Raw genomic sequence first — 18,291 nt, 5'->3', positions numbered from 1 at the left:
CGAGCGCCCCCTCCCACTTCTCTCTGCTCCAAAGCTCTCCGGGCGGGACCCCTTGCGCACAGCCAGCCCTGCCTGCAGACCCCTCCCCCGCCCTGCTCCCTTCCCCAGTGACCGGCCAGCAGCACTCCGGGACCTGCAGGGCTTTTATGAGGGTCCATCTGCCTTTGATTGGTCCGCACGCCAGGGTCCCTGGGAATGCACACTTCCAGGGCTTGTCAGCTAGTGACACTTGGGGATGGGAGGAGACGGAAGAGCCCTGCGAAGGGAAGGACGAGGGAGTGTGAGGAGAGAGAAAAGGAAGGGGCAGCGTGAGCTGGGAGAGGGTGAAGGAGAGGGAAAGGAGAGAAAACCAGCAGCCCCCTCCCCATTTTTGTACATAGCTACCCTAACATCCCCACCCCTTCTTTACGGGCACAGTAGCGTGCGATCCAGCCCTCCCACCTAGCCAGCCGCCCGGAGATCTTCCAGGAATGAGGGCAACTAGGAGAGCCTGCAGAGCGAAGGGCAAAAAAGAGCTGCTAATGCGGCTAACGCTGGTGGGGGAAGAGTGACTCATGCAGGCCCCTCTTACTCGGGTCTTTCTCCGCCCTGACGCAAGCAAGACCCCTCCAGGGGCCCCTTCCCGGGTCGAACAGAAGGCGCTGGGAGTTGTAATAACCCCAGAGGGAAAGACCTGGCCTGAGACCTTTTTGCAGTCGCAGGTGTAATGATGAAGCTCCTTCTGGGACACAGGAGTCACTGGGGCAAAGGGTCTGATCCCATCCCAGGCTGACTGCAAAGGAACCGGCTGCTGCCCAAACCTCTGTTCCAGAAGTGGATGGGACAGAGCTGGATCTAACAGTGGAAACCTGCAGCCCTTCACCCGCCCAGACTCGTTGCTTTTCAGTGTGAAGCGCTGCAGAGAGGGGTGGGGGGTGGACAGGACAGCACCTAAGGGGCACCGATACCTAAGACCCCCACCACCCCCATCCCAAGGGTGCCTCTCTCCTTGACATTCATATTCTCCAGCGATAATACCCCCATAGATACAGAGTGACAACCCCCGGTGTCCCAGGCACCAGTCATGCAGAAATGCACCCCCAGAGGCAATACCCCTGGACCCACGCACGCTACTGTCTCTTCCTTTTTTCTGCCCCCCTCACTGAATCCGAGAGTCTCTCCAAGTTACTTAGCCCCAGTCCAGAGGTGGGGATCCAGAGACAGCCCCCTCCTCACGGTAGTTCTTCCTCGGGTATCTGTTTGCTGGGGGAGGGCGCACAGGCAGGTGTGTGGGGTTGGCAGGGGGGCAGATCAAAGGGAGAAACTCGCTCCTTGCCCTTTGTCATGCAGAGCCGCTTCGGAAATGATCTGGCCTCTACGGCAGCAAATGAACAGCCCCCCCCCCCCTCCTCCCGAAAATAGCCCTCCCGTTCAAAAGGACCCCATATAATACCCCCCAATCCCCTTCCCCCAGGGCAGGAGGCCTGTGAATGCACTGGCTGGAACAGCTAGAGATGGAGCAGAGATAGGGCTGGCACCAGAGCCTAATGACTTTATAGGGGGGAGGAGGGGAGCCGGTCCGGAGAAGAGGAACGAGAAAACAGCTTCAAAGGCTCCTCTTGTCCAAACATCCTTTGCCATCCCCTGCTACCCCGGGGACCAGGCAGCTCTGCGGCAGGAATAACCAGACAGATCCTCACCCGCTCCCAGCTCCACTCACTCCTCAGGTAGCCAAGGCAAACACCGCACTCCCCCCTCCCCCCCCCGCCATCCCCCCCACTCCTGTCCGCTCATCGGCCCTGCTCGCCGCCCCCACTGCCCCCCCCACTCGCACCCCCCCCAACCCGCTAACAGACCTGCTAACAAATCCTTCTCCCCCCCCCCCCCGCCATCTCGCAAAGGGGAGGGAACCAGAAATCGCCACCCCCGACGCCCTCTGCCTAGTTCCACACACAGCCCTGTCTCAGCCCACGCCTAGCCCGCCCCTCCACTCGCGCTTCTCTATCCCTTCCCAGCCCCAGTGGAGGACACCCACAGACAGACTCCTACGCCCCCAACCACGTCCTCCTCTTCCGGCCTGCCAGCTCCAGAGGAGCGCAGGTGGCGGTGGTTCTGCTGCAGTGAGTTTGAAAGGTCAGCCTGCCGCTCCCCTCCAGTGACTGTCAAGTTGTGCCAGAAACGTGTACGGTCCAAGCTCTGCAAGTTACCTGCCTTTCATACAGCCTCATAAACACCAGCAGGGACATTAATCACCAGACTCAGCAGCTCATTCCACCCAAGGGTTTTGGTGGGGGGGGGGGGGTTAACCCAAATTCCTATCGCCTGCTACGGTGAAGTTGCTGTGTTTGTTTGTACCAGGCTTCGCTTACTCCACAGTCCAGATGTGCTCTACCTGCAGCTGGTGACCTGTCTCACCTGGCAGGCAGATGTGAGGCTGCCAGCGCCAGAATTAGCCTCAGGACAAAAAGGCCTTGTGTGACCCAGATCCCAGAAGAGAGGCAAGCCACGCTGCCCAGGCACAGCAGGATCCATGTCTGAAGAAAACAGGACTACATTATTCACGTCTTATACCTCTTCCCTCCTCCTACTTGTGTGTGTTGGAGTGGGCTGTGGGAGTGGGGGTGTTTTTCAGGACTGTTTTTGTCAGTGATGGCAAAATGGACAGTTTCTCTTTCCAGTCTGGGGAGGAAGGAAGTTGTGAGGGGGTGGATGGTTTTTCCATGACAAACGATGAATCTGCACAGAGGTGGTGTGATGTCACCCAAAGGTTTCCAGACAGCCTCAGGTATACGAGCCCTTCTTCCTAAGTGGAGGAGAGACTGCCTATTATAAGTGAAGTCCCCCCTTAGCAACAGAGGCAGAAGGAGGGGAGAACTTAAAAAAAAAAGACAGATAAGGGAAACAACAAGGATTTGTACCATACTGTAGTAAATAAATGACTCGTGCTGGGAAAGGAGTAACTGTCAGTTTACTCATAGCCAATACTTCCTATAGAGCCCTGTGCTGGAAAAATCTGGGAGTGGAGTAAGCTGTCAGCTCCCCACAAGCCATCCTCTTGATTCTTCCTGCTAAGAATGTGGGAATGGAGTAGTATGAACCTCTGTGAAAAAGTGTACATGTGCAGAGCCATAGAAATCCAAGGCACAACTGTGGAGCTACTTACCACAGGCTTCATCTATGACTTTGGGCCTGTGGCTTAATCTTTTGCACAGTAGAACTGTGAGGCTTAACTCATTAAAGTTTGTAAAGTCTTTTAAATCCTTGAATAGACCTACAAAGTATTCATTATTAATTAAATAATTGTTAATAAAGAAAAGTTTTAACAAAGCTGATGATGACATATCACAGTGAAATATCCTGCAATTTCCCAGCAGCATCTCAATGGATACTAGCTGACAGCAAAGCAAAGCGAAGCAAAGCAAAGCAGTGATCTCATTTTGAAGCATAGGAACATAGAAATTGCCATACTGGGTCAGACCACTGGTCCATAGTCCACTATCCTGTCACCGACAGTGGACAGCACCAAATGCTTCAGAGAAAGGTGCAAGAAACCCTGCAACAGGATTCCAGGTGGATTCTGCTGCTAATGACTGTCATTGTAGTGTGGTAATCTCTGTAGAGTTAAAATGTGAATTGTGAAAGTGATTCCTCCTTCAGATCCCACAAATAACTTCTATAGTGACTGTGTTTATGGCCTCAGCTAAAGTGCTAATAGCAGATGAGGTTTTGTTGAATAGCTCAGCCTAGGCAAGCAGCTCCCAAACTGTGGCCTGCAGAGAAGTTGGGTGGTGGTCTGCAAAGAGCTGTTAGGTCACATTGTGCTATTTCACTTCCTTACTGCCAGCTGCTTCTAAAGATGTCTCTAGGGCCTTTACTGCAAACTTCTTTTAAGAATCTTGTGCTACATTTTTTAAACCTGCATTTCTAAAGCTGGCCCCTATATTAATATTTAGGCACTCGGATAAGTGCCCTGATTTTCAGAGGGACCAAATAAGGATTGACTTAATTTTAGGCATCCTAGTTTGAACACTGTAGCCTTATTTCATTCAATACGATCTATCAAAGATCCATCACCACTTTCCTATTATTGGCGTATTTGCATGAGGGATGTTGTGTGATCACAACTAGAAGAGGGGTGTCCATGAGAGAATCTGCTAAGATTTGATACATACTATAGGAAAGTTGAATCCTGACCCAGGCGACACTGAAATCAGACCTGACAAATCCAAAAAGCTACCCCTACAATCTTCTGATCCTTGCTTTTTACTTGGGGAGGTCCCAAGTGTGACACTTTATCAAATGTTGTAAACCAAACACTGAAAGAAGTTTTAAGTCTCTTTCTGCTGCAACTTGTGTGATCATCATTCCTGCTTCTTGTCCAGTTTCCTCCAGACTGGGCGGGACTGGACATACATTCCTCCCTTTGCAATCAGAGCCCCTTTCAAGCTCCTGTTTATTCTCACAACTTGACTCTGGAGCAATTCCTGTTTCTAAGTGCTCACGATGTCCAATGCATCCAGGAGCATTTACTGCTGTCTAAATGGATCCTTCCTCCCAGGATGGGCATGAGCCCACTTATCCATCAGGAATTAAAAAAAAGATTCATATAAACAGAGCCTCAGGAAACAAAGATCCAGCAATGGTTCCATTACTGTGGAAAAGAGCCTCACCTCCTAGCCCAAAAGGGGAGCTCTGGGTCCATTGTCTGGCAGGAGTACTTCATGTAGCCATAAGGAGTGCTCTAACTTCTGTGTCTGTAGAGAGAATTCCTAGGTTCTGTTAAGAGAGGCACCACAGGTGGCCCTAGAGCCATAGACTCCAGCAGCCAGATTTATTTTTACTGCCATTTTAGCTAAGGGCGCTCAAGAGCCTTGTTGCTACCATCAATTCAACTGAACTGATGTTAGAACCAGTGGAGAGGTTGGGTTTTTTTACATTTCCCAAGGCCAAAGTGTCTCCACTAGCCAGAATTCGAAATCACCTTTTATTCCTCCACCTTGTGTTGGGCTGCAGTCTTCATCCAACCTTGCTGAAGTTGAACTCTTCAGCTATTGGCAGCAAAGAGTCCTGTGGCACCTTATAGACTAACAGACGTATTGGAGCTTGAGCTTTCGTGGGTGAATACCCACTTTGCCGGATGCACGTCATGCATCGGACGAAGTGGGTATTCACCCACGAATGCTCATGCTCCAATACGTCTGTTAATCTATAAGGTGCCACCGGACTCTTTGCTGCTTTTACAGATCCAGACTAACACGGCTACCCCGCTGATACTCTTTAGCTATTGTTACTGAACTTCCAGCTCCTTGGGCCTAAGTGGATTCTTCATTATAAATCTTTTGAACGCTAAGTTTGTTGTTTTGTCTTGTCTTTAATTATTATTAACTGAACAGCAACGAGAGCTGACTGCATTATTTCTGCTCCAGCTGGGGTTTTACCAAGGTATTATAAAAATCTGTTGAAAATATTCCCAGACACAGATCCTCCATGTCTGGCTGTCTTGTAGCGTTCCTTGCCTTGTTAAATTGCTTCTCCACACAATCTCTCCATTTCCAGAGAAAGGGGCTATTATTCTTGCCAGACTCCTCCAGCTCACACTGCTTCTTGTCTCCTTTGGTACTTGTGCACTGTAGTATTTTATCTTTTTAAGTGCTCATATGCTACCTTTTTCTGCATCTCAGCACTTGTCAGCCCCTCTGGCACATCCACATTTCCTTTCCTTGTTACCTTGCTGCAACTTTAACCTTCTTCTTTTCCATACTTCCTCTGGTCAGTGTTATTTAGTTTCACTGTCATTAAGGTCAGATACAGTCCAGAAAATGCCAAGATATACCTGCCAGACTCAGCATACCCTGTGACAGCTGTCTGAGGTGCATAACCAGGGAAAGAGAATGGTGAGAAAACATGTTTGTTAAAAGCAATCAGAAAAGGACCCGATAATAGGCTGGATCAGCCATGTTGAAGCCAGAGAAGTGCATGGTAATAAAGCAGTAATAAAAAAAAAAATCACTTAACACTTACATGACACCTTCTTCCCAGACCTCAAAGCATTTAAAAAGGTGGGAAAATCGTCTTCTACAAATGGGGAAACTGAGGCAAAGAGCAGCTAAGTGACTTGCCTAAGGTCACACAGCAAGTCAGGATTAAACTCAATAGCCTGTTCCTTCATTCCTGTGCCATGCACGGGAATTAGGGTGGCAGGCAAAGTAGCTTTAAAACACCTTTGCTCTTACCAAGTTCCTGGCCTTGCTTGGGGCCTGCCCAGCCTCCTGCTTAAATTAAAGCAACTTCAGGGCTGCTGTAACTGTAACATTCTCCTTGAGCTGCCCACTACCTAAGAAAAGCAGAGCTCAGTAAATTCTAGCCATGTCCTCAATGTCAGGGGCTGGGAAGGGGAGACAGCACAGAATCATTTTGGCAGCTGTACACCATCCTGGGAACCCCTTATGTTCGAGGTATTCCCCAGAGAACGAGGTCCCCGGTCACCTAATTCCCATCTCTGTGCTCAGTCTTCTAGACCACAGTTTTATGTTGGGTCCAGTAGAAGACCTGACTCAGAAATACTGGACTAGACACATGTGAGCTGGATGGGGCACATTTTGCCCACACTTTGGACTTTGTTATTCCTATTACTGAGAGAACTCCCTGGTTTTTGGGAGAGCAGCATATCAGCTTTAAGCATGGACTCAGAACCTTCTTAGTTTCTTCTACTTAAACGAATAAATCATTTAAGATTGTAAATTAGTAATAAAATGTTTATGGACAGTAAAACAGGGGTCGGCAACCTTTCAGAAGTGGTGTGCCGAGTCTTCATTTATTCACTCTAATTTAAGGTTTTGCATGCCAGTAATACATTTTAACGTTTTTAGAAGGTCTCTTTCTATAGGTCTATAATATATAACTAAATTATTGTATGTAAAGTAAATAAGGTTTTTAAAATGTTTAAGAAGCTTCATTTAAAATTAAATTCAAATGCAGAGCCCCCCAGACCGGTGGCCAGGACCCGGGCAGTGTGAGTGCCACTTAAAATCAGCTCACGTGCCGCCTTCGGCACGCGTGCCATAGGTTGCCTACCCCTGGTCTAAAAATTACTGAACACTACACATTTTAAAAGACAAAATATTATCATTTGATGGCTGTTTGGTGATTTGACATAAGTTTGGTGTCACAATCCAATTTCCACTCACAAAAACCACCTCAATTTGTACTAATTAACCCCTCTTCAGAGGGCTTCAGAACTCCCCTCTCACCCAACAGGAGATACATCAAGTCAGGGTTGAAACATAAGATAGGACAGGGTTGGGGAAGCATTCACTGCTGCTGCCCAATGCTATATGTGTTCTGTGCACAAAAGAGTCCAGTCCCCAAGGCTCTTTCACAAGTGCTAAATTTATATGGAGGATTAAACACTTGAAAGGGAAAACACATTACATTAGAACGAAAGCAACATGGAAAATATTTTCTTCTTTTACTTGCCTGCCAACACCTGAGTTCAGAGCTGATGTTTCACCTGCAACAGTTGATATCATCAGTCCCTCAAGCTGTGTAAGGAATGCAGCTCCCTGCTCTGCTAGAGGGTTAGTGATAGCCACAATATTTGCAAGAGAATACAGAAATGTAAACTCAAATTTTGGCATGAAAGCAAGTATAACAGTCCCCATTTAAGATTAGGCTAGATACTAGGGCAACGTTCTTAACAGTAGGAGCAACTGGGCAGTGAAATAGCTTCCCCAAGGTGATGCACCTTCTCTGCAGAGATTCAAGAACAGGTCAAACAAGAGGAACATGCTGGATGACCATCAAGTGGTGATTTCTGACCCTGATCCTGTAAGGTGCTCAAGACCTTTAACTCCCACTGAAGTCAGTAGGTGCTGAGGACATTGAACACTTCCCAGAATCTCACAGAACTACATCCCATGTTTCTGTTCACATATCTCAACTGAGTTTTGTTCCATAATTTGTATTAACGCCATGAAAAATAGCAAAGAGTGTACAGTACACAAGGTACAGAGTTATGCTGTTGTTATATGGCTTCACGTTCCCCATGAGCGAACAGCCTAGAGAAACATTTAGAAGCTCAAAAGAAAGTTACTATCTGTAAGTGTCAGTCAGAGGGATCAGTTGTCTCCCATTTGTTTCTTTTACTAAAACAACTACCAGTAATTCCTGACACGACTACAGCTACCAATAACCATGAAAAATATTAAGCCCAAATCAGTTCTATTTCAGTGTAATTTTTCTCTCTCTGTCCTTTAAAATCTTTAGAAATAGTTCCATAAACTCCCTGTAATAATAATAATAATTAATAATAATAATAGCCACAAAACCTTACTAGCAATAAGAAGGTAATCCCCACAACACTCTGTGAAGTATTATCATCCTCATCTTACAGATGAGAAAACTGAGGCACAGAAAGGTTGCGTGACCTGCCTAAGGTCACACAGAAAGCCTGTGGCAGAGCTAGGAATAATGACCTTGATTCAGCAAAGCACTAGAGCATATACTTAAAGTTAAGCATGTACTTAAATGTTTTGCTAAACTGTGGCTAAAATCAAGATCTCCTGTCTTCCATTTCCATCCTTTGGCCACCCAATCATCCTCCCATTGATTAGGCAATATTTCTGCTTGGACACAAAGCACTCAACCCCATAAGTAATAAAGAAAATACATTGGAATTAAAGCTATAGTTATCTCATCTTACCTAGTTAAATACATTTACTGTAACTAGGCAGGCCATTTCCCAAGCAAAGAAAACCCTATTTGCACCACATATTTAATAAGGATTTTAGTATAAACAGAATTTATAGAAAATACCAAAGCACTACAAATAAGGTCTTGTCTACATAATTTTTTTTTACCAATTTAACTAATTAGTTTAGAAACCTATGTGGTTAAAATCAGTGCAATTTGTGTGAACAATCTATTCAGTTTAAAACTGTCTTGTATTGATTTAGCTTACATTGGTAAGGAGACAACTTAAGCTAAATCAATAAGAGACACTCTTAGGACAGGTCTATACACAAACTTGCACTGAAATAAGCAAATCAATTTTAATTCATCCCATTACTTATTTATGTGCAAGTCAATGTGTGGACACTCTTATTTCAGAGCAAAAGTATCCTATTTAGAGCTGACAAAACTGAAAGAGGACACTTTTACTCCATGGAGTGTTCATACATAGATTTGCACCAAAATGACTTATAGTGTGAATTAAAACTGATAAAGTTATTTTGGTACAAATTTATGTCTAGACAAACCCTTAAACTGAAATAAGAGTGTCCACACAATTGGGTTGCACTGATTTAATTCAATCGGTTTCTAAACTGATTTATTTAAATCAGTACATTTTTGTCATGCAGAGAAGACCTAACATTAAGGTGTATGGGCATGGGTACAGACACCTGAATTCACTCTCACAAAAAGGCACCTCTGCACACAAGTACCTGCTATTTCACATGTAAGGTTTTTGCAGTGGCAACTGGTACACCTTTCTCTGACGCTCTAAACTTCTGTTCTTCAAGACACAAAGGAAAGGAAAATTCAAAGCTAAATTTAAAAAATTACTAAAAATGCCAGTGTACTTCCCCCCATATTTCTTCCTTCTCAATGTCTGTCAGATCCAGTTTGCCCAGTTTTCTAGTCAAAAGAGATTTTTTTTAACTGCCAGAGCTGTAAATACACTCAGAAGCTCAACATCTAGCTATCCTCTTTCCATTTCTCCCATCAGCATGAGGTGTAAACTGCCAGCTTTGCGGGTGTTGCAGGAACCATAATAGAATGCAGCTCACTCCCCCCTCAGCTGTGTTGGATCTGCAGGGCTAAGAGGAATGAAAATTTGTTTTACATCAGTGAACTCAGCAGATATGATGAAGTTCTGGCAGAACTGCTCATCTAACCATAGGGACACTTTAAGGATGCAGTTCTGCCCTTTATTCCACACTGAGGCCAGACTCTCAAAAGACCTCAGTCTCCTGTTTAGGCACCAAGATAAGTGGACAGATTTTCCAAACAGCTCTGCACATTTTTAAAATCAGACGATAATTGCCGTAACAGGAATTTCCAGGTGCAGAACCCTTTGGAAAATGTAGCCTAAAAGGATATCTAAGTGAGAACTGAACTGTTTGGAAAATCTGGCCTAGCCTGTGGATGCTGAGCACTTGAAAATCTGATCTATATTGCCTACATTTTGCAGCCCATGAGTACTGATCTAAAATATGTGCAATTCCTTCACTAGGTCCAATTATGTTGGAAGAGGATGCCTTGTTTAGGTTTCTATTATTTGTTGGTCCAAAATGAATCTTGGTTATTTTCACACCTCAGATGTCACCACCCTGTCATACTCATGCTTGGGGAAGAACAGAAAGTGTTATTGAGTAATTCTTATTCACAATGAAATGGAAATGTGTGTGTTGGGAGTACAATGACGATATCATTAGACTTCCTAGTTCGTGACACTCAAGTTACAGTTGCGCTGGCAGTCTCAGCTACGAGATACAAGGTGAGATCTTCAGCTCATGTAAACAATCATAGCTCCACTGAATATGCTTATTTACACCAGCTGAGGCTCTGACCCTGTGTATCTAGTGGTAAGAGCAGGGGCCTTTGAGCCAAGACCTTAGATTTTATTCCTAGCACGTCTTCTGATATGCTGTGGGATTTTGGGACGCACTAGTTCATAGAGACTCTGATTCAGTTTCTCCATCTGTCAAATGGAGATATCTATTTCAACAGTGGTGTTATAATAGTTTGTAAAAAATGTTTCAAGATCCTTATATGAAATAAATTATATAAATGCAATCTATTATTATTATTATTAATTCCCTATTCAGAATTATGTCTAGCAGAAAATTATCAAACACAAGGGATTAACTTGTGGGAGATAATTTTTTCCACCAACTTAATAAAACTGTTTCTTATGACCTTTAACTTAGAGGAAAAGCAAACACCCCCACAAAAATGTAGTGGGTAACAACTCAAATAAGGATTAATAAAAAAAATAATCAAATCTTGGAAGGCAGTTATTTCATAATGTCATCTAAAAGGTCATTGACAATATTGAAGATTTCTTCCATGATTATCTTGTACACTTCTGTTCTTCTTGGTTAATGAAATATTAAATATGATGGATGGAAAGGGACAGGGGAAGTTCTGTGGGTGGAATGACTATTCATCTGGAATGCAAGCTGGCTTTGTTGACCAAATAAAGATTAATGTTCGTCCATTGGAATAAATGGTTCTCCCATGGAAATAAAGTAGGTTTGAGGCAGGAGATAAGTGTAGGGGGGGAGGGGTCATTTGTTGGCAGGGGCAGGAAGAAATGCTTACTGTTGTGCAGGAGAGTTGCATTTCATAATGTGTGTGTATGTGCATGTGGTTTGTGTGGCAGTGTAGTCCAGAACAAGCCTGTACCTGTGTCAGTGGATGAGTTTGTGCTTTGGATTGTATGCTGGAGAATGCAAGAATTCCTATGTAGGATATATACTCTTATATTACTAGAGCTAGTAGAGATTTTTCTTTCCTTAAGTTGCAGCCTGTTTTTTAGAATGGAAAGTCCATTAGTCTCTCTCTGATGCTACCTGTGTGTGGTTCAGCTGGCAAGCATGGTACCTTTTGTTTGTACTCAGAGATTCCTTACATGGGAAGTAATGTACCTATTGGTTAGAGGGGAGACTGGCAGTCACTCGTCCTAGGTTCTATTCCTAATGGCATTGTCTTGCTCTTTGACCTTGGACAAATCGGTTAGTTTCTCTGCCTCATTTCCCCCATAACACTTACCAAGCTTTGTAAACATTTTTACATCCTTGGGGACTAGCACCGTATAAGTACACAGCGCTAACATGGTTATTTATTATTACATGGAAATATCTGAGAATTGTGGCAATGTGTGTTTGAGACCATCTTCTAGGGGAAGCATATGTGGGATGTGATTGAGAATATATTTGTATGTTGCACATAATAATCATGATATATTTTCATTTATGTGATGCTCCTTGCAGTCAGCTCTCTGGACATTTAACAAAATGTAACTAAAACCACATAGTCTTAAAAATAAAGAGAGCGAGAGAGAGTGTTTCATTAAAAGATTAAACAAAAAAATCTGTATAATATCACTTTGGGGATTAGAGAAATTAGGGTAAAACAAATATCCAAAACAAAGTCTGAGCAATTGCTTCCAGGAAAGCATGTGTATGTGTGTGCGCCTGCACATCTGCATATTCAATATGTCTTGCTGGGAAAACCAGGGGAAAACAGGAAGCTGGGCATTTTCAGTGTGGGGATTAGATGGAAACATGTGACCCAATCTAAGTAAAATAGTTTGGTTGCCAACTGACTTGCTAAGATGCCATTGCTCTCTAGTCTCCATTGAAACAGAGCAGGGGCTTCGCCTTGTGGTTAAAACACTGGATGGGGAACTAGGAGATCTGTGCTATAGGCCTTGCCCTGCCAGAGACTAAGTATGTGACTTTTGGAAAGTCACTTACACCCAGACCTTCCACGGTATTTAAGATCCTAGCTCATGTTCATTTCAGTAGGAGTTTGGTGCCTCAATACCTGTGAGGATCTGGGCATTAGGCCAAAATGTCCAAAAATATCTAGTGATTTCAAGTGCCTATATTTTTGGCTGGAGACAACTTGGGCCTGATTTTCAGAGGTGCTGGATACCCAAAACTCCATATGAAGTCAACCAGCATGTGCTCAACACTTCTCAAAATCAGGCCCTTAAACTCTCTGTGCCTCTCTTTCACCATAGGTAAACGGGGATAATACTAAGCTGATTAGCCAGGAGTACTGTGAGGCTTGAAGCACTAATGGTTGTAAAGAGTTTTGAAATGCTCAGCTGAAAGGTGCTAGAAACATGCAAAGGATTATTATTAGTCTCACGTTCCCATAGTCATTCCACAAATATTTTCACAAGTTTCAGTGTGTCTAAAGAGTGTGATTGTGTTTTCTGCTTCAGGGAATTAAGGAATAATCTTAGTAGTAATAGAGAAGATTCATTGCTTCCAGGAAGACCAGGATGAACATACACTGGGGTGTGCTGGCAATAGGGGTTGAACACCACTGCTAACAAGGAAGAAATGGAAGAGCTCACGGGTGAAAGAGTGGAAAGAAATCTGCTTTTTCATACAAATCAGTCATTTTGCAGACAAAGAAACTGAACTGAAATAACTATTTCTAGCCTGCCCTTCCCTTCACACACACACATTTTGGGAGTTGGGAGTGGTGGGGACTGAAGGAAGCTGTGCTCTCATTTTACACGAAAATGGCTTGTCCTATGGAAAAACATGATCTAACATAAAATGAATGTACTGTAAACAGAAGAGTATTTTGCATACACCTACATCTTCAAACAGCATGTCTAAGACTTCTGATGTACAAAGATAAGCAGCATGTTTCAGGCTAGTCTACGGCTCAAATCCAAGCACCAAGATTGCTCCAGGTACCACAGAATGGAAGCATCAGGGAATACAGTTTCTGAATGGCACTTATCTCTGTTGCAGGGCCTCTCAGGAAATGCAGTGATGAATTTCTGATAGCCTGGCAGATTTGACACCAGGAGCCTCTGGACTAACTATTGCTTTTATGAACAAGGTGTCAAACCACGCTTCCCCTAGCCAATGCTAATATAAACCCCATGGTCAGCTGAAGACAGCATTTTGTATATTTTACTTGGAGTTTGTATTTGCTCTTCCTTCACACTGGGCTTGAATTGTGACTGATTTTCACAGTAAGTTCCCAGAGTAGTACTGCCCTATTTTGCAGCTTTCCTCTGAGACGTGGTTTGGAGCCAATATTTATTGGGCAGAGACATAACTTCATGAAATTCCAGTGAACTGCCAATTTTAGAATGTGATTTACTATTGGGAAATGTACTGATGGCTCTGTTCCAGAGAGGGAGTAGTTAATAGTTAAAATTAACTACTGCATGTAGTCCAGGGACAGGAAAATATCACACATTAAAATCCCTAGAGTTAAATGTAATTCCATGAGCCAGCCTCACTCTTGCTAATGCGTGAATTACCCCTTCCTGTACCAGCGTGGTCCCATGTGCACCAGGAAGGATTCACGTGGGGAGGGCGGATATTGGTATTAGTGCATGCACTCCCTCGAGTTCTGCCAGAGGGGAGCAACTTTAAGTTCTACTGATAGCTGGACCACCCAGGCCCCCAACCCAGCTGGTACTGCCCAATATTGGGGCTGCTCTGGCTGCAGGCAAGTTCTCTGGCAGAGGGGAAGTGGAGGACACTTTGCTTTGCCACAACCCCCTCCTCCGAGGGCTTGCCAATACTGGTGACCAGGGGCTTGGCTGAGCATTTGCACTGGCATGGACTGAATCTACTGGAGTTACATCAGAGATGGTTTTGCCCTTCATTGTAACATTCTGAACTAGGTGGCGGTGGCAGCCCATCCCAGAAGGGGCAGATTGTATAGTCATGTAATGGTCTGTTCAATGTGTTCCCTCGAGTGACTGGTCCACAGAAGATAGAAATCTGTTACAACTACAGGAGCTACTCTTTTAGCTCAAGTAGCAGAAGCTTATGCTTTAGCAATGGAGGTCTTGGATTCAATCCTCCTTGCTGAACCATGAAGTTGATTACTACATGAGCATTCTGTTTACTCTTCAAGCAGGGGCGGCTCTAGACATTTTGCTGCCCCAAGCAGGGCGGCATACCACGGGGGGCGCTCTGCCAGTCGCCGGGAGGGCGGCAGGCGGCTCCGGTGGGCCTCCCGCAGGCGTGCCTGCAGAGGGTCCGCTGGTCCCGCAGCTTTGGCACCGGAGCCGTGGGACCAGCGGACCCTCCGCAGGCACGCCTGTGGGAGGTCCACCAGAGCCACCTGTCGCCCTCCCGGCGACCGGCAGAGCGCCCCCCGCGGCATGCCACCCCAAGCACGCGCTTGGCGTGCTGGGGCCTGGAGCTGCCCCTATCTTCAAGACATTGCCATTAATACTTATCGCATCAGCCATTTTCCCCTTCTTTATCCCTTTTTGGTACCAAGAATGAAAGAAAGATACAGCCACAACCCTTTCATGGCATCTACTACAATGAATTATCAGTGTTGCAGTTTGGGATTTCATACTCCACTTTAGTACTTGCCCTCTAATATTAACATATTAAGCCTCATAAGTCCCCTTTTACACATGGAGAAAATAACACACAGGAAGTGGAGTGACTTGCGTATGCCCATGGCCCAAGTCTCCTAGAGCCCAGTCCCTTGCTCTAACCACTATACCATCCTGTCACACAGTAGCAGACAAGCAGTGCATCCCCTGTGTACCATGGCATTTAATTGTAATTTCCTGGATCATATATTTTTGTTCATCACACTGTCCTGTCTTTTTATTTATATGTGGCTTGATCCCTGTGTATTATAGCAGCATTAGTCACATATCAACATGGTGGCAATGTAACTCCTGGCTCTCAGTCCTGTGTCTCCTGGAAGTATTGGGATTTTTTTTCCAAGGTCACTTATTAACAACAAACCTTGTCCCCGACCGCCTTCGAAAAAGGCCCAAATTTAAACCTGGTGTTTACACTGAGATATCAGGTCTGAATTTTGTCCCCAAACCTTATTGTACATCCATAGTGCCCTGTATGTTGAAAGATTCTATCAACACTGAAACAGGTCGATAAATGGCAAATCAGGATTACTTCATTCGGACAGACTTGAGAAAATGTAATATAGAGAATATTAATTTTTAGCCCCTTAATGTATCATAACTATATTATCTGTATTACACTTACAAACAAACACACTATCTGTAGGTTTTCTTTCACAAAGTCTTCAATGTGATCTGATATTAGAACAAAAGTCTGCAAGAGAAGAGGAACATTATGTTTTAATCCCAAAAAACACTGTCTGATTATATATTTTTATTATAATAGCTGGCCAGGAAAAGGATCAAGTGGGATGATGCACAATGCAGATTCCAAAAGTAATCCAGCCATCTGACAGATCCTGCTCTGATGTATATGCAGTCCATAATTACCCTGGTTGCATTCATGGGCACAGATCTCTATTAATCCTGGAGACCTCTGCCATGGAATTATTTATTACAGTACAGAGGTGCTTCACAGAATCATTTGTGTTGAACATTTAAGAGATGAAAGGAAAGGAACCCACACCTTACCCAGCTGCAGCTCCTCTGCCACTCTATTAACTGTAGGAAAATTCTTCAGTACTCCTGGGTGCAAGAACTAAGGGTACTGGGGGTGCTGCCACACCTTGGCTTGAAGTGGTTTCTATCATATACTGGGTTTACAGTTTGGTTTAATGGCTCTCAGCACCCCTGTCAGTATGGATTGGGTCAACTTAGCCTATGAAATGGAAGATTAGCAAATGGTCTCCAAGATACACCCTACAGAAAATACCAATGCCATGAAATGTCAGCACCTTCTCTTTGCTAGTTCATGTCAGGAATTGGTGACTAGAACAACTTTGGCTGTAACTGTCATAATGCTACAGAAGCATTGTGGCCTGGTCTACTTGGGAAAATTACCCCCAAAATTCATTTTAAAACTAGTTTAACTAAACCAACTTTAAAACCACTTGCAGCCATAGCATAGACAAGACTCCAGGTGGAACCCGCTGAAGGAGGTTCTGAAATTGGTTTGCTAAAGACAGCTCAGGCCACCTGGAGTGTGGTCTATGCTACAATTCCTGCCAGCTTTAAATTTGGCTTATCTGGTTTTTCAAGCCATTTAAAATTGAGGGAAATTTCCTCAGAGTACACTGGGCCTTGCAGAAATGTCCCACACTTAGAAAACAAATATCCATTGGGGGGGTGGGGGGGATCTCAAGAGATAGAAAAGTCAAAGTCAACATCAACTAATCACAGAAACTCAGCTAAACTCCTACATCTGTGTTTGTGTGTGTGTGTGTGTGTGTCCGTGCGCACATGAACCCCTGCTTTGGGGAGGCAAGCCCATCGGCTCCGCCCCCCTGGCCAAGGCCCTCCCGGAGCCTCAAAACCACCCCTGGAAAAGAAGCAGCCCTGACTCTGAGGGGCCTCTGCGACTGGAGGAGCCCTGGCCCACCCACCCCAGCCACATCGAGCTGAGCTGCTGCTGCTGCCCCCCCCCCCCCGGTACTGAATTGACCCACTGGCCTTTCCCCCAGCACTGGGCTGGCCGGGCTGGGCACTGTTGGCCTCCCCCAGTGCCGGGCCGAGCCATCGTCTCTCCCCCCCGGACCCCAAGTGTCTTCTTGGCTGAGCTGCCAGCCCCCCTGCCAGAGTCGGGCCAGGCCAAGCTGCCGTCCCCCTAACACCAGCTCCTCCTGCCCCTGAAGGCCCTGCTCCCCCCCTGAGCCGCTGGCCCCAGCGCCCAGCTGAGTCTGCTCAGTCCGCCGGCCCTCCGCATCCCTCCTCACTCCCCCATCCCTAGGAGGAGGGACACAGCGAGAAGCGGGGATGGGAGAGGGTGTGGAGTGGAGAAGGTGGTGGGGGTCTCGGGGAAGGGCTGGAGCCACCACGGCCCAAGTGTCCGGCAGCGGGTTGGAGGCAGCGCCAGGGAAGGCAAGGTCTGGCCTATTATACACGCCACCCGTGTGTGTGTGTGTGAGAGAGAGAGAGAGAATTTGTGTGTGTGTGTGAGAGAGAGTGCCTCCTGCAGGTTTCTCTGCTCTTTTGGGGAAAGCTGATAGCCCCTCTGAATCGAATGACTGCCCTTCAGTAGTTGGGGCTTGGTGACTGAAGGGAAGAGGGAAGGAGAAACTGAATGTTAGAAGAGAAACAAGGAAGATGGAAACATCCTCATTATAGGGAGATGGGTCAGAGGGAAGGGAGCTTATCAGGAAGTTAGTTTAGGGGCTTGATTAGGGTCAGCTAGGTGGGGTGAGGAATATATTGCCTTAGGAGCTGGATTATGGTTCAATGGGAGTGATAGAGAGCAAAAGGAAGAAAGGGGTCCGAAGAACATTATTGTTCTAATAGCTGCCAATTGTTTAATAGGTGCCATCATTCCCTTGGAATCACAGCAGCCACCACCCACTGGCAGGAGAGCTAGTATCAACTGGAAAATTTCTGTGGCTAAATTCAGGATGTATTTTTCCATATCCCTGGTTGGAGCTCTATCACTTGGAGTGAAAGCACAGGGATATGTAGTGGGACACATTTCCACCCATCAATAAGAGGTCAAAGAGCTCCTCTGGGCACAATCAGCCCAACCTGGCATACCTATGAGGCCTGTCAAATCTGGAGTCTCCTTAGAAAGGAGGATCCAAGCCTGGGGCAGGATGGCACTCAGAGGGAAGCCGACCCAGAGCTCCCTAGCCCCACAGAATAGGGGCTGCTTACCCACAAAGCTGCTG

General features: G+C 45.5%; 1 protein-coding gene across 1 annotated transcript in view; it reads right to left on the bottom strand.

Annotated features, from left to right (window-relative positions):
* WNT5B (Wnt family member 5B) overlaps positions 1 to 18,291 on the bottom strand; it is a 107,955-nt gene that overhangs the window by 21,494 nt on the left and 68,170 nt on the right. The window lies entirely within an intron of this gene.

Source organism: Mauremys mutica, chromosome 1 (assembly GCF_020497125.1).
Source record: "Mauremys mutica isolate MM-2020 ecotype Southern chromosome 1, ASM2049712v1, whole genome shotgun sequence".
Lineage (NCBI taxonomy): Eukaryota > Metazoa > Chordata > Testudines > Geoemydidae > Mauremys > Mauremys mutica.
This window is presented reverse-complemented; position numbering and strand designations above follow the sequence as displayed.